We start from the raw sequence: 12,611 nt of genomic DNA, 5'->3' as shown, positions 1-12,611 counted from the left end.
TGCGCTTAAATGTTGCTGCAACATACTTATATTCCAGCCAATTTTTTGGGCATTGATTGATGAGAAGTTTCTTCCAAGCTGCTTTCCGTCGTCTATATGCACGCGTGCACTCAGAATTCCACCAATTGTTCGCGATTCCACCCTTTGTTCTCTTAACCAAAAATTCAGACTTTTGCCTTGCATGGTCCAGTACTGAACATAGATGTGCAGCCTTGCTTTCGGCACTTACCTGAGCGCGAGTGTCTGAAGTGATTTGGAGGGCTGATTTTAGAGTGTCTTTAAAGCAATTGTAATTTATTAACGTGCGCTGATGTCGCTCAGGAAGAGTTAATTTACACGCAAACTTGAAACTAATGGGTAGATGATCACTGTTTGTTGCACAGTCAACAGGCGCCCAAGACATAACGGAGACTCCTGGGGAGGAAAAAGTTAAATCCAGGGCAGAGCGGCATTGACTGCGAACAAACGTAGGCAATCCGGAATTGTTGCAGATCAAGTTGTTGCCAGAAGCCCAATCAAATAGCCTAGAACCAAAGCTGTCTGTTTTAAACCCCCATGTCACATGGTGCGAATTGAAGTCGCCAAGTAATAGAACCTGAGATCGGCTACTAGACATGAGTGAGTCAAGGGGCCGAGTGTCACGCACACCAGACGGGAAATATGCATTAGCTACCGTAAAGGGCTGTTGACCTGGGACACTGAGGTCAACCGCAAGGATTTCACATTCATTGTCCGCATATTGAAAAGAAATGCATGCCCTGTGGCAAAACTTTTTAGATATGAGCAATAACAACCCTCCCCCTCGTGATGACCGGTCAAGCCGGAACGGATGGTAATCCTTGAGATGATAATTGAAATTTGGAGTTAGCCATGTTTCCTGTAAAGCAACTAAATCTGGTAGAAGCTGATTGCATAGGCAGTTTAAATCTATTGAAGCTGAGAATATTGATCGACAATTCCACTGGAGGACACTTAAGAACCCTATCTTGGCGGAAGTGCCGCAGCCGCGACTGCCTTTTCTAGAATACTGGTCTTAGCGTTTTGACTTGTGTGACTTTTCTTTGTCTTTGACTGGGGGCAAGATGGACCTGCAATATTAAGAGGAGACCCACTTCGTTTCTGGGCGCGGAGATCACACTCCATATCAATACAATCCATAGAGGATGCGTCCATAACGCTATTCGAAGGAGAGGGCTGAGAGGTCTTTTGTTGCTCACATTGTTTTTGGCCCTGTGGAGCGGAATCGATTACTACAGAAGGAGGGGTAGCTTCCGAAGCCAAAGACGACAAGAGCGGAGTGTAGGGCTGAGAGGTGTTTTGTTGCTCACATTGTTTTTGGCCCTGTGGAGCGGAATCGATTACTACAGAAGGAGGGGTAGCTTCCGAAGCCAAAGACGACAAGAGCGGAGTAATGGACGCCTGCAGAAGATTGGTCATCTGAGCAGCTATGACCTGCGAAATGCACGTGGACACGGTTTCCATAATGCGATCCATTGCATTTGCCACAGCTTTCTCAACTGCCGCTGTAATAGCCTGGGACAAACTAGAATCCATTATGGGTGGGCATTTGGCGGCCACACTAGAGTAGGCTGAGGCTCTCTCCTTGACTGCGGCAAAAGCCTCTCTCCGCGTGCATCTGCGCTTGTCTATAAGCTCGAGCACCTGAACTTCTTGTGCTCGTGCAGGACAGTCAGGCGAATCAGCAGGATGAGCACCGCTACACAAACAACACTTCTCTTGCTGTTGAGGACATTCCTCTCTGCAATGACGTTCCCCACAGGCACAGCAGCGTAAGGCCGATTTGCAGGCTTTGCCGCTGTGGCCAAATCGCCAGCAGTTTTGACATTGAAGGGGCCGAGAGTTAAAGGCATCTACTCGAAAAACCAATGGCCACACCTTAATCTCTGAAGGGCAAAATAATCCTGCAAATGTGGCAATGACGGACTCCGTAGGAATTTTTACTCCGTCAACCAGCCTGCTGCAGCGATGGACAGCAATCACTCCCGAGCGCGAGAGGTTCTCAAGCGTCTGCGCAGGGCTCAATCGAGAGTCTACCCCTCGGACCAAGCCCTTGGAACATGCTAGATGAGGCGGAATGAATGCGCTCACCGGGTGGCTGGCGAAGGTCGTGCACTTTAGAAGATCTTCAATACAGTCTTTATCCGACGACCGGCACAAAACACCACCCCTGCCGAACTGCCGGACATCGGTAATGTGCATAAAGTGCTTCGATGTGGACTGAAGGGCTGCCTGCACTGCCTCCGGGTTGTTCAGTCGGATAGCGCCTCCATCGGAAGGCACTAATGCGACTGGAATGCTTGAAACACCGCTGCGGAAAAAAGAGATCAAGTGGGAGCTGGTCTTTAGGAAGAGATGCCGACCAAGGGGAAAACCCCTGGCCAGGAGAAGAAGTCGACATTAAGCTCTCGTCCCGCACCCAATCACCCCAGAACAGGAGCAAACAGGCACAGACAAAAAGAAGGAGAAATTTAGCAAGCTAACGCAACACCGCCAGGTACTTAGCCACTGCCCCGCAGCCTGGGTAGCTGAGCCACGTCAACAGAACAGCAGTCAGGAACGCCAGCGTGCGTACGAGGAGAGTCGTATCCCATCTTCACATCCTCTTTTTCCTCTATCCCGTTATTTATTCAGACACGCGCAGAAATATCATGGCAGGCCTATGAAGGTTTCCTGGGGTCGAACTTTCCCTTCATGCCCCTCAAGAACTTTGCTCTCCCACAACCACTATCACAGTTACTGGGACACGTGCAGCAATGGACGTTAATTAGTGCTGATGTCTGATAAATGACCGAACCGAACTAAGTTAGTCTCGTCACGCGTATGTGTTTTTAGAAGAGCGCATCCAAGACGCGCTGTTCACTCAAATTTCTGCGCTTTTTTATTCGTCATTTTAGCGCTGGTAGGAGTGAACGAATCTGTTTTCTGTAGGCGTTTTTGCCTTAGCTTAGCATTTCTTTTTTTTTTTGCGCTACGATTTTAAATTCAGTGTTGTGGACCAACCAGGCCAATTCTGTGCGTACGCTTCGGTACCTCTTCTTCTAGAGGATTTACTTCCAAAATAATAAACGAAAGAGAACCTCCTCTCGTTCTGTATGTTAAACAGTTTGTACACAATACTTATTCACTTTTGTACTGTTTCTTTTTTTCCTGTTGTTTATTTGTTGGCTCTTTTTGAAGAAATTTTATGTATGCTTTTTGTTTGTTTTGTAGAGAGCCTAATCAAACAATGTGGACGGCCATAATCTTTGTTAGCACAGTGCAGCTCAGTAGTTCAGCGTTACCGAGCGCAAAAATAAGCTTCGTCAGCTTAGTCTTCCTTCTGCTTTTTCTTCTCCGTCAGCGCTGGCCTCTGGCGCATCAAACCCCGACTTTGTCTTGCAATTCTCTAGTCTGTTTGTTTGTTAATCATCCACACATTAGCACTGGACTTCCAGACGAGTAGAGAGATAAAATTTTCATATTAGTGTTTCTTTCATTTTTATGCAGCAGAAGATAACGGTGTACAGTCGTTACAATGCGTAATTCGTCTAAGCCAGTAGAGCAGTTTATTACTGCATTTGTTTCCCTCACATTGTTTCGGTTTTAACTGGCGATTAATTGCTATGACGTAAACGTCGACCTGAAGTCACGTGATAAATACAAAAACTGCACTATTGTCGCTCCCGATACATTTTTTAGTCATTACAGGCGTCAGAAATGGAAACAGGTTGCCACTGTCAGACACCCATCATCATCACCAGCCTAACTACGCCCACTGCAGGCCAAAGGCCTCTCCAAAGCCGCCGCGGTGGCTCAGTGGTCATGGAGCTAGGCTGCTGGCCCGAAAGACGCGGGTTCGATCCCAGCCGCGGCGGTTGCATCTCGATGGACGCGAAATGCTAGAGGCCCTTGTACTGTACGATGTCAGTGCACGTTAAAAGCCCCAGGTGGTCGAAATTTCTGGAACCATTCACTACGGCGTCCCTCATAGCCTTAGTCGCTTTGGGACGTTAAACCTTTATAAACCAAAGCAAACCAAGCGAAGGCCTCTCCTATATTTCTCAGTTAACATCGACCTTTGCGAGATGCGATTCCCTTATCCGGAAAACTTCCTGACTGCATCAGCTTAGCTGATTCTGTGCTGCCCCGTGATCCGTTCAATTTCTCTCGGAATCCAATCCGTCACTTTAAGGGACCCTCGGTTAGTTGTTCTCCAACTTACATGACCGGACCATACTGTTCCTCTTCACTTCGGCTAGAATATCTCGACCTCTTGTTTTGACGGCGAAAAGCGCCATAGCTTTATACAAGCCCCCGCCGCCGCGGCTCAGTGGTTACGGCGCTCGGCTACTGATCCAGAGTTCCCGGGTTCGAACCCGAACGCGGCGGCTGCGTTTCGATGGTGGCGAAATTCTAGAGGCCCGTGTACTGTAGCATGTCAGTGCGCGTTAAGGAATCCCAGGTGGTCGAAATTATTCCCGAGCCCTCCACTACGGCACCTCTTTCTTCCTTTCTTCTTTCACTCCCCCCTTTATCCCTTCCCTTTTGGCGCGGTACAGGTGTCCACCTATATGTGAGACAGATACTGCGCCATTTCCTTTCCCCAAAAAACCAAAATTCATTTGCATTTTTATACAAGCCATTTAGAAGGTAGAACGGCAGGTGTAACGTTTTACGTGTTACAAGTAAGACGTCCACTCTCCCCCGTCGACGAAAAGGGTCAAACCTGAGGACGAGTACCGACCGAGCCAAGCGGCCAAGCGGAGCGCGCCATACAGGAGGAGAGGAAAAGTCAATTTAGACGCAGCTGGCATAGCTATCAGGACAGGGATAGGCAGGAAAAAAAAGAGAAAAAAACGGAGCCGCGGCTTGCCGAGGCTACCGTACCCCTATGGGTAGACATGTACTGCAGCAAATCGGCTACTCCGTCTCCAGTCGTGCAGCCTGTGAACCTGAAGCATCACCCCGGGATTATAAGATAAACACTCCACCGCCGTATTACCGAGTAACATGCATCCGGAAATGAAGTAACTCGCAACGCACCCTACGGCAATGACTTAGATGGCTACGGTGGCCAACTGCAAGGGCAACACACTAGCCACGGCCAGAAAGGCGGAATAATGTGCATAGCCCTGCAATACGAACAAGACCACCGGATCAATTAACAAATATCATCACTAATTCGCAAACTTCCTGCCGCAACTATGCACGGGCACGCATCTCCCCTATCGCGCATAGAATCTTACATCGCACACGTCTGATCGCGAAAACCCGCCTCGTCGCGACACCTGGGCTTGCGCCCTCTCTGGCAACAAGCTCGTTCATGTGACCGCCCGGAACCTTATCCCCCTGGCGATAGTGCAAGGTCATCCCAGCCCAGAGGAGGCGGAGACCTGTTCCCACATTTTCCAAAATTACCGACTCTGCTGCAGAACATCCTCACCACCACGCAAAAAACTCCGCCGTTGAGAGGAGGCGGCCTTGTGGCGCCAAGTCCTGATTAAAAAGTATCCCCTTCATGAGCTTAGGCACAAATTTTATCCCCAACGCTACTCCGCAAATTTTCCTTTCTTGGCGCACATCCAACCGTCTACCATTCGTCATGAGAATGACCCCGTCCTCCCTCAGCACCACCCATGCACCACCCCTCCCTGTCCCAATGGGAAGCAGTCCCGTCTGACAGAGCCCTGGACGACCAGTGTGGCCTGATCGCCCAGGCTACTCAGACAGCTGCGGCAAACTGGGCCTTGGGCTAAGGGCTCCACCCTCTCTGGGCCTATTTCTCTGCTATTGCTCATAATAAAAGTCTTCTTTCTCTTTATACGGCTTGGTCCGCTAGTAAATACTTCTGAAAAAGTCGAAGTCCTAGCTCGTACTGCTCTGCGGCTAGAAAGCAATTACTTCAATCCATAAAATGCCAATGTCACGGCGCTAAACATACGGGTGAACCTATCGCAGAGCATGCGGTATCAACTCCTTCACAAATCATGTCAAAACTCTACAAAATGAGACCAAAAACATCGTGCTCCCACAGACGTTCTGGGCAACTTCCTGAGGTCTTCTCCCGCGGAACTAAAGCCAGGATGATGAGGCAGCATCCTAAGCGTAACTGCAGCCTCCTCTCTTTTAAGGAGCGGTTGGAATATCGCCGCCACGCAGAAAAAGGTCGAGCTGAGCAGAAAATTAAACAGCAGGTTTCTACCTTCAAGGCAGATTGAACAGCATGTTCAAGAACGGCACGGAAGCGTTCGAAATTGGCGTTCGCGTGTTTAGTTAGCGGGCTATCTATGGTTAACGAGCACAGCACAAAAAGGGTTAAGAGTGTATAGCTCATCACTAACATGATGAAGTGTAACATGATGAAGGAAAAGTGTACACTTTTTAAACGGGTACAGGCACTAACTTTCGAACATAAACAGATATATTAGTTTCATGGCCGTAAGAAGATGCCTTCTGGCATGTTTAGCCGCAGACGTTCAGTGAGACATAATTCGATATGATTTGGAACGTTTCCGAGGAGCCGCTTGTTCCATCCGCGTCGAGTGGCGTCAGGGTGCACTTGCTCCAATTTGTGGGGTTGAATTGGGGAAATAATACACGTTTTCCCCGCTTAATCGCGACTTACGCTGTTCAAAGCCGCCAGATCTATCCCACCCCGTGATCGCGTGCGCCACCGAGCGCTCGCCGACCACGGCGGGCCTTGCTCTGACGGAACAACGGAACGATGCACTGGCTGGCACAAACAGGCATTTATTGCTACAGCAAAAATAAGGCCAGCTAGCAACAAGGTACGCTAATGAATCGAGGTCGTCCGACTCACCAGCAAGATTACGAGCGAATGTTCGCCCACGCAAGGGCAAGGGATCATCCGAGGCCGTACGGGACGAGATACAGAATCCAATCTTCCGGCCGCTTCCTCGCCCCGCTGGCGAAGAGCGGAGCCGCGTGCGAAACGTCCGCTCGCGCCGACGATCCCAGCCGAAGCATAGAGAAACATACTTCGTAAAGAGCGGACACTCCCGTTGGGCCCTGCGGCCGAGCTAGTACACTGCCGCCAGCGCCCCGAGCGGGTGGTCAGACCGCTAATTTCGTCCTCCAAGATTTTAGGCGGGTGCTTCAGCTCTGTTTCAGTTTCGGTTTCGATAGCAATGCTTTCGATTCTGGTTTATCTTTGTCTATTAAAATATTGAACTACATCGTCCAAGTGAACCATAAGGGCTTTAATATTTCATTTCTAAGCATGTCATACATATAGACGTAATAAACTCTCGGATCGCAGAGGATCGCAGACCTTTACTCGAAATACCACCTGGCTTCTCGAAGTACGCAAGCTGAATTAGCTGATGCAGGTTGGAATAATGCAATCAGAGCTGTTCTTACTTTACTTTTGTGCCGTCATTGAGCCGCCTCTTTCAGTTGCAGGCATACACGGGAGTGTTTTCACACAAAGTTTATTTTTTCTTGTCTACAATTTGAACTGTACAGAAAAAATGCTGGATCACACACATTTTAGAAAATACATCAGAATACAAAAGCAACAGGAAATAAGTTATGGTTGAGCGGGTGGCACCATGACACTAACAAAAAATATTGCACATACACTCTGCGGGTTTCTCATCTAAAACATCATCCGTGCGAACAACAGAACAGGAGTTGTCAACAGCTAGACACATGTAACGTGTTAAAAAGGTACGCATAGCGCTCGCGATTCCTGCACATCAGCAGCTTTGAGCAATAGGCATAGGTTCGTAGGCTGTTGAGAAATACAAGCACAACATATTCAATACATCACAGTAACACAATAGTAAGCTTTCACTCTTCGTAAAAGGCGATTATTGCGATTTTTCGGTCAAGATGTAGACACTACGCGAAAAAATCCACACTCGGGGTGCACGGTCTTGTTCTAAAACAAATATGGAAAAACGGCAAACAACAACGTAAATCGTATCTTCGAAAAAGGCTGCAGTTGCCTTCGAGAACAATAAAAAAATACAACTTTCTACAAGCATTGTCCTACATGTACAGAATTAAGTCCATAACTTTACTAATCATCGAACCTAGCAAAGGGAAGGAAAGATGTAATGAATGATCAGCGCAATAATGAACATAGCGACGGATGTATGTAAGCGAACCCTGTGTTCTATTGGCAGCGATGAGAAACAATCAGACATCAGGATTTAAATTTCTCCAGCTGTCTGCCAGACACTGATTTCTTGAAGCGAATGCTATCTAAGTTTCTATTGATGAAGCGTGCATGCCAGAAAAGGCGAATTCTGCAGAACATCCTCAGATACCTTTCATGGCACTGTAGGGAGCAAAAAGGAAAATCGCAAACATTTGCCATGAGCTCATACAGTGCGCCACAAACGCGGCGTACATGAGATGTTTCTTCAATTACAGAAAGGAATCGAGTCTCCAGTTGCTGTATAAATGCAAAAGCTGCTTCAGAAGGAGATTTCAAGTTTCCAAAAAACCTACCCTGATTATGATAGGCTTTGATGCGGTTTGTTTAGGCCACAGTTGTAATCTTTGAGCACTTCGGAGCATGTGCATTCTTTTTCTGTATTTCTAAGAAATTGCCTAATTATAAATCCACGACATGACAAGCGCACACTGAAAACGACCTTGAGCGAGCTGACAACCCCAGTATCCTGAGGGCTGAACAGTAGGAATAGCCGTATTCTTCAGCGAAGTCATCCCTTGGGTCCATGAAGTCACCTGCGGTGAAACGGTCCCCGCAGATCCGGTACGTGGCGTACAGCTGGGTCGGCGACTTTTCTTACAGGTCGGCCCTCTTGAAACACTCGATCCAAGCCTTCGACCTGAAACAATTATGGCGCAGTGTAACATGTAATTATTCGCTTCACTGGCTAACTAAAAAAAGCATGCGCATAAGCCGGTTCTAACAAGAGATTGGCAGCACTGCTTTATATTTTCTTTAAAGTACACAGAAAAGCCGTCAATCACCCGCTGTCACGAGGAATGCGGAAGAACTTCGCCCCCGGCTTCCTTTGTCTTTGCCCGTTGTTCTCACACCATAAAACTCAGCAGTAGCTCCCATAATTTAGCCCGTTCCGTGGCACATTAGTGTGGGCTTGTGTACTGACTGTAAAGATTGTTGCAGTCATCAAATGGCAAGGAGAAATATATCGCAGCAAAAAAGATAGAAAATAAAAATATACTCGCTGATGACAGTTATTTATAATATGCTTGCAGGCAAGCATGTTAACATATCGTTCATGAAAAATTCTATTTAGCTTCAATCCCTTGCGGAAGCGAGCTGGCGTAGACTGTTCTTTTTGTCTATAAAGCAGTGGCTGTTGTCAATGGTTCTCCCTATTGTTTTCTTCCAGACCGTACCTATATACGGTACGGGCCAGTGATAAGCTTTCATTTTACAGTGATCGCACACTGTCGTAATGATTGCGTAGATAGCAGTATCCGCAACGATTTTCTTAGACCCCTTCCCGTGGGCACTTTCGATTGTGATCGAGCCCTCGATCGGGATCCGACTTTCAATCGCGATGGAAAATGGTCGCTGATATAGCGGTCCGAGGATCGGGAGTAAGAACAGCCGTAGCGCAACAGATGTCACCAAGTAGGTCCGAAACAACCAACAAAATTACCATGTTGGCAGAAAAAAGTCCTTGTATATTACTTTTTCCCGAAAAAAAAACATTTCAATATGGTATTATGGCTAAACAAACGTACCTATCAATGCCGATCACCTGAAATTCTGAGAAATACATCATGTTGGCGGTATTGACACAGATATGAGAAACGTATTAGAATTTGTTGTACTGCAGTCTAAAACAACATTTTTTGTTTTTATTTTAGGCTTCTCTCTTTTGCTGTTCGTTTCCTAGCACTCTATGACACCTAAAAAGCACACAGTAGGTTTCGAACGCAATCAGGCAGCTCGATTGCGATGCTCCGATGGCAGTCAACTACACCTGAGCGCGGCTGAAACCCGTTTGAGCCAATATATTTTGCTGGCAAATTGAGAAACTTCTAAAACTCCAGCAACAGTTTGGAGAGCTGATTGGTGCATCATGAAAAATGAACCGACTCAGATATGGAAAGTATGGCCGCTAAAGCAACGGTACACTTCCCAATAAAACTGGTTGTTGCCAGCCCTAAGTTTGAATGAATAGGATTTTATTATTTCGACGGCACATACTACTCTTGAATGTTTACTTGTCATAAAAAACGTTTTTGTAGATGCAAAAAAAAACACCCTTCCGCCTGCCCCGGGTGAGGATCGAACTCACGACCTTCAGATTATGGGACTGACGCGCTGCCTACTGCGCTGCCGAGGCGGATGTCTTCGAGGTTTCAGAAGGGTGCATTAATGCCTTCGCTAACATAAATAGAAGGGGCTTTGAAGTCAATTTTTTTTCCCTGTGATGAGTCATTACCTAGTACGCTCACGCGTCATGCGGGCTTCTAGGGCGTAGACGAATCATTTGCCATGTCATCAAAGGCCTGCAGGCTGCGGGAACTGCAGTTTCTTTAAGAGGCGAACTGTGAGTACATGTCTGGTGGCGTACACGCATGAGCACACATATGCGCTCCCTGGATAGTTTTACTGCCTCTCTTGGAAGCCTAAGCACTTAGGTCCACGTAGATCATACTCTGTTTCGAAACGCAACGTTCCACGGAAGAAAACTTCGCACCCGCTGAGCATCCGCATGAATAAATAAGGGATTGGCTTATAAAAAGACATGATGGATTTGACGCGAGATAATAGCGTGATGCCGCTTGTACAGTATGTCTCTATGGGGAACCTGCGCTGCCAAGATGGCACTGCAATTGTTCCATTCGGTGACTCAAAACTGCTTTTGTCAGCCGCTTGGGTCGCTGAAAACGTGAGAACATATTCTGCGCGATTGGATACCCGCATTTGGCAGACAGCATTCATTGCCTATCTTCTATCGGCGTAGCCTAGATAGCTGACGCACGGCACGTACGCCTTCGGCAGAGCGCAGAGGCTCACGCCAATAAGCGCCCGAAGGTGGCGCGGAAAAGTACTAATAGTGCTACCCAAAACTGCTTGCTCTTCTCGATAGGCAGTGTGTTATGGCGCTGCAATCGGCGCCGCAAACTTCAGCGCAAGTTCCCCATAGCGCCGAGGTGAAAACTAAAACAGGCGCGCTTGAGTGGGGCCCTATTGGGAGAGTCAGGAGCGGTTCTTATTTGAAGAGTTGACTGTATTGGGTGCACTCAGAATTCTACTGTTATACTAACTCTATGTCTATAGGATGGGTGCTCCGCGAGCTGCACCAGTTAGCGGGCAGTTTTCTGAAGCTGTACGTGTGTACTAATTTTCCATGATACCAGAGCGTCATGTGTGTCGCAGCCGTTTCCCACGCCTGTCAGCGCTTAGTTTGGTGTCGGGAAACATTAGGCCATTCGAATAGTGAAGTGGCCTTAGCTTAAAAGACCAATAAAGAAGTTTATTGGTCCCATGGGAACTCGTATTGGTTCTATAGTTTCTCTATAGGTTGTATCTGCATTTGTATCACGCCAACGCAGAAACTGATAGACCTTTGCATAAAAGCAACGCAGCGGACGGTACCAAGAAAAGAAGACACAAATATGGGCGCTTACTATCAACTGAAAGAAATTTATTGCAGCAACGGCAATATATACAAACCCAGGCCCAGCCCGTATGATAAAACATGAAAACATTAAAACAAGGTGACAAGATTCTTCGTATTCAGCCATCTAGAAATCTGATCTCTTTTCTTTTCAAGCTAACAGAAGGAGTGCTGACGCACTGTTGAAATATTAGCGCTGGTTTTTATACAGTACTTGTGGAGATTAAATCAAAGTTCACTGCTTTCCTCTCCACAAGTGTGGACTCTCTCCGGCGGCTAACAATATAGCTATCGTTCGTTTGGGCATCACGCGGTCAGAGACTTTTGTCCCCGAATGCATACCTTTTACTGCAGTCCGTCTCCAGAGGTGGCCTACCCAAACAGCAGCGCGGCGCTCAACCATCCACTGCGGTCGCAGTTTACTTCAGCTGCGACGCTTCTAACGCCCTCTTCACTTTTCCATCGTTTAAGGCGCGAAGATCAATTTTGGCCGCAGTCACTAAAGTTTTGCAATTCCACTCCAGTGCGCGCTATTCGCGGGAGTCACTGGAGTACCGAATGGCGCCAATCTAGATGCTTTCTTCTAGTGTCTGCCCCCCATTTGTCTGCTTTTCCCAGGCGTCGTGTTGGGGTATAGGCGTCATCTGCTAAGCTAAGCACTGGCGCTCTCTAGGACGACTGGAATCCTTTAAAATTCTTCACCATTGACTTTAGCCGATGGCTAAAGTCAATTTACTGAAGTATTAAGGTATTTAATTAATTTGCTTTTTACTTGCGGCCACATATATAATAAACGATGCACGCATTCGGTTCCTTGCGTATATGAATAAAATGGCTAGGATGCTCAGTTATGCTTTTCATGACTCCTGGCTTACATGAAGCTCTCTTGGTGTCCATCTCCCATTCTTTCTTCTAGAGAAAAAATATTTTATTCCTTCATCTTCTTCAAAAATTACGAGAGGGATTAGTGCGTGGAACTAATGACGAATGCCCGCTTTAGGCATGCTAGGT

General features: G+C 47.2%; 1 non-coding gene across 1 annotated transcript; it reads right to left on the bottom strand.

Annotated features, from left to right (window-relative positions):
- Nucleotides 1-10,246: 10,246 nt before the first annotated feature.
- TRNAM-CAU (transfer RNA methionine (anticodon CAU)) lies at nucleotides 10,247-10,319 on the bottom strand. The gene has a single exon. It is a non-coding gene; the product is annotated as a tRNA-Met (tRNA).
- Between the last annotated feature and the right edge of the window lie 2,292 nt (nucleotides 10,320-12,611).

The sequence above is a fragment of the Amblyomma americanum genome, chromosome 5 (genome assembly GCF_052857255.1).
Source record: "Amblyomma americanum isolate KBUSLIRL-KWMA chromosome 5, ASM5285725v1, whole genome shotgun sequence".
Taxonomy (NCBI): Eukaryota; Metazoa; Arthropoda; class Arachnida; order Ixodida; family Ixodidae; genus Amblyomma; species Amblyomma americanum.
This window is presented reverse-complemented; position numbering and strand designations above follow the sequence as displayed.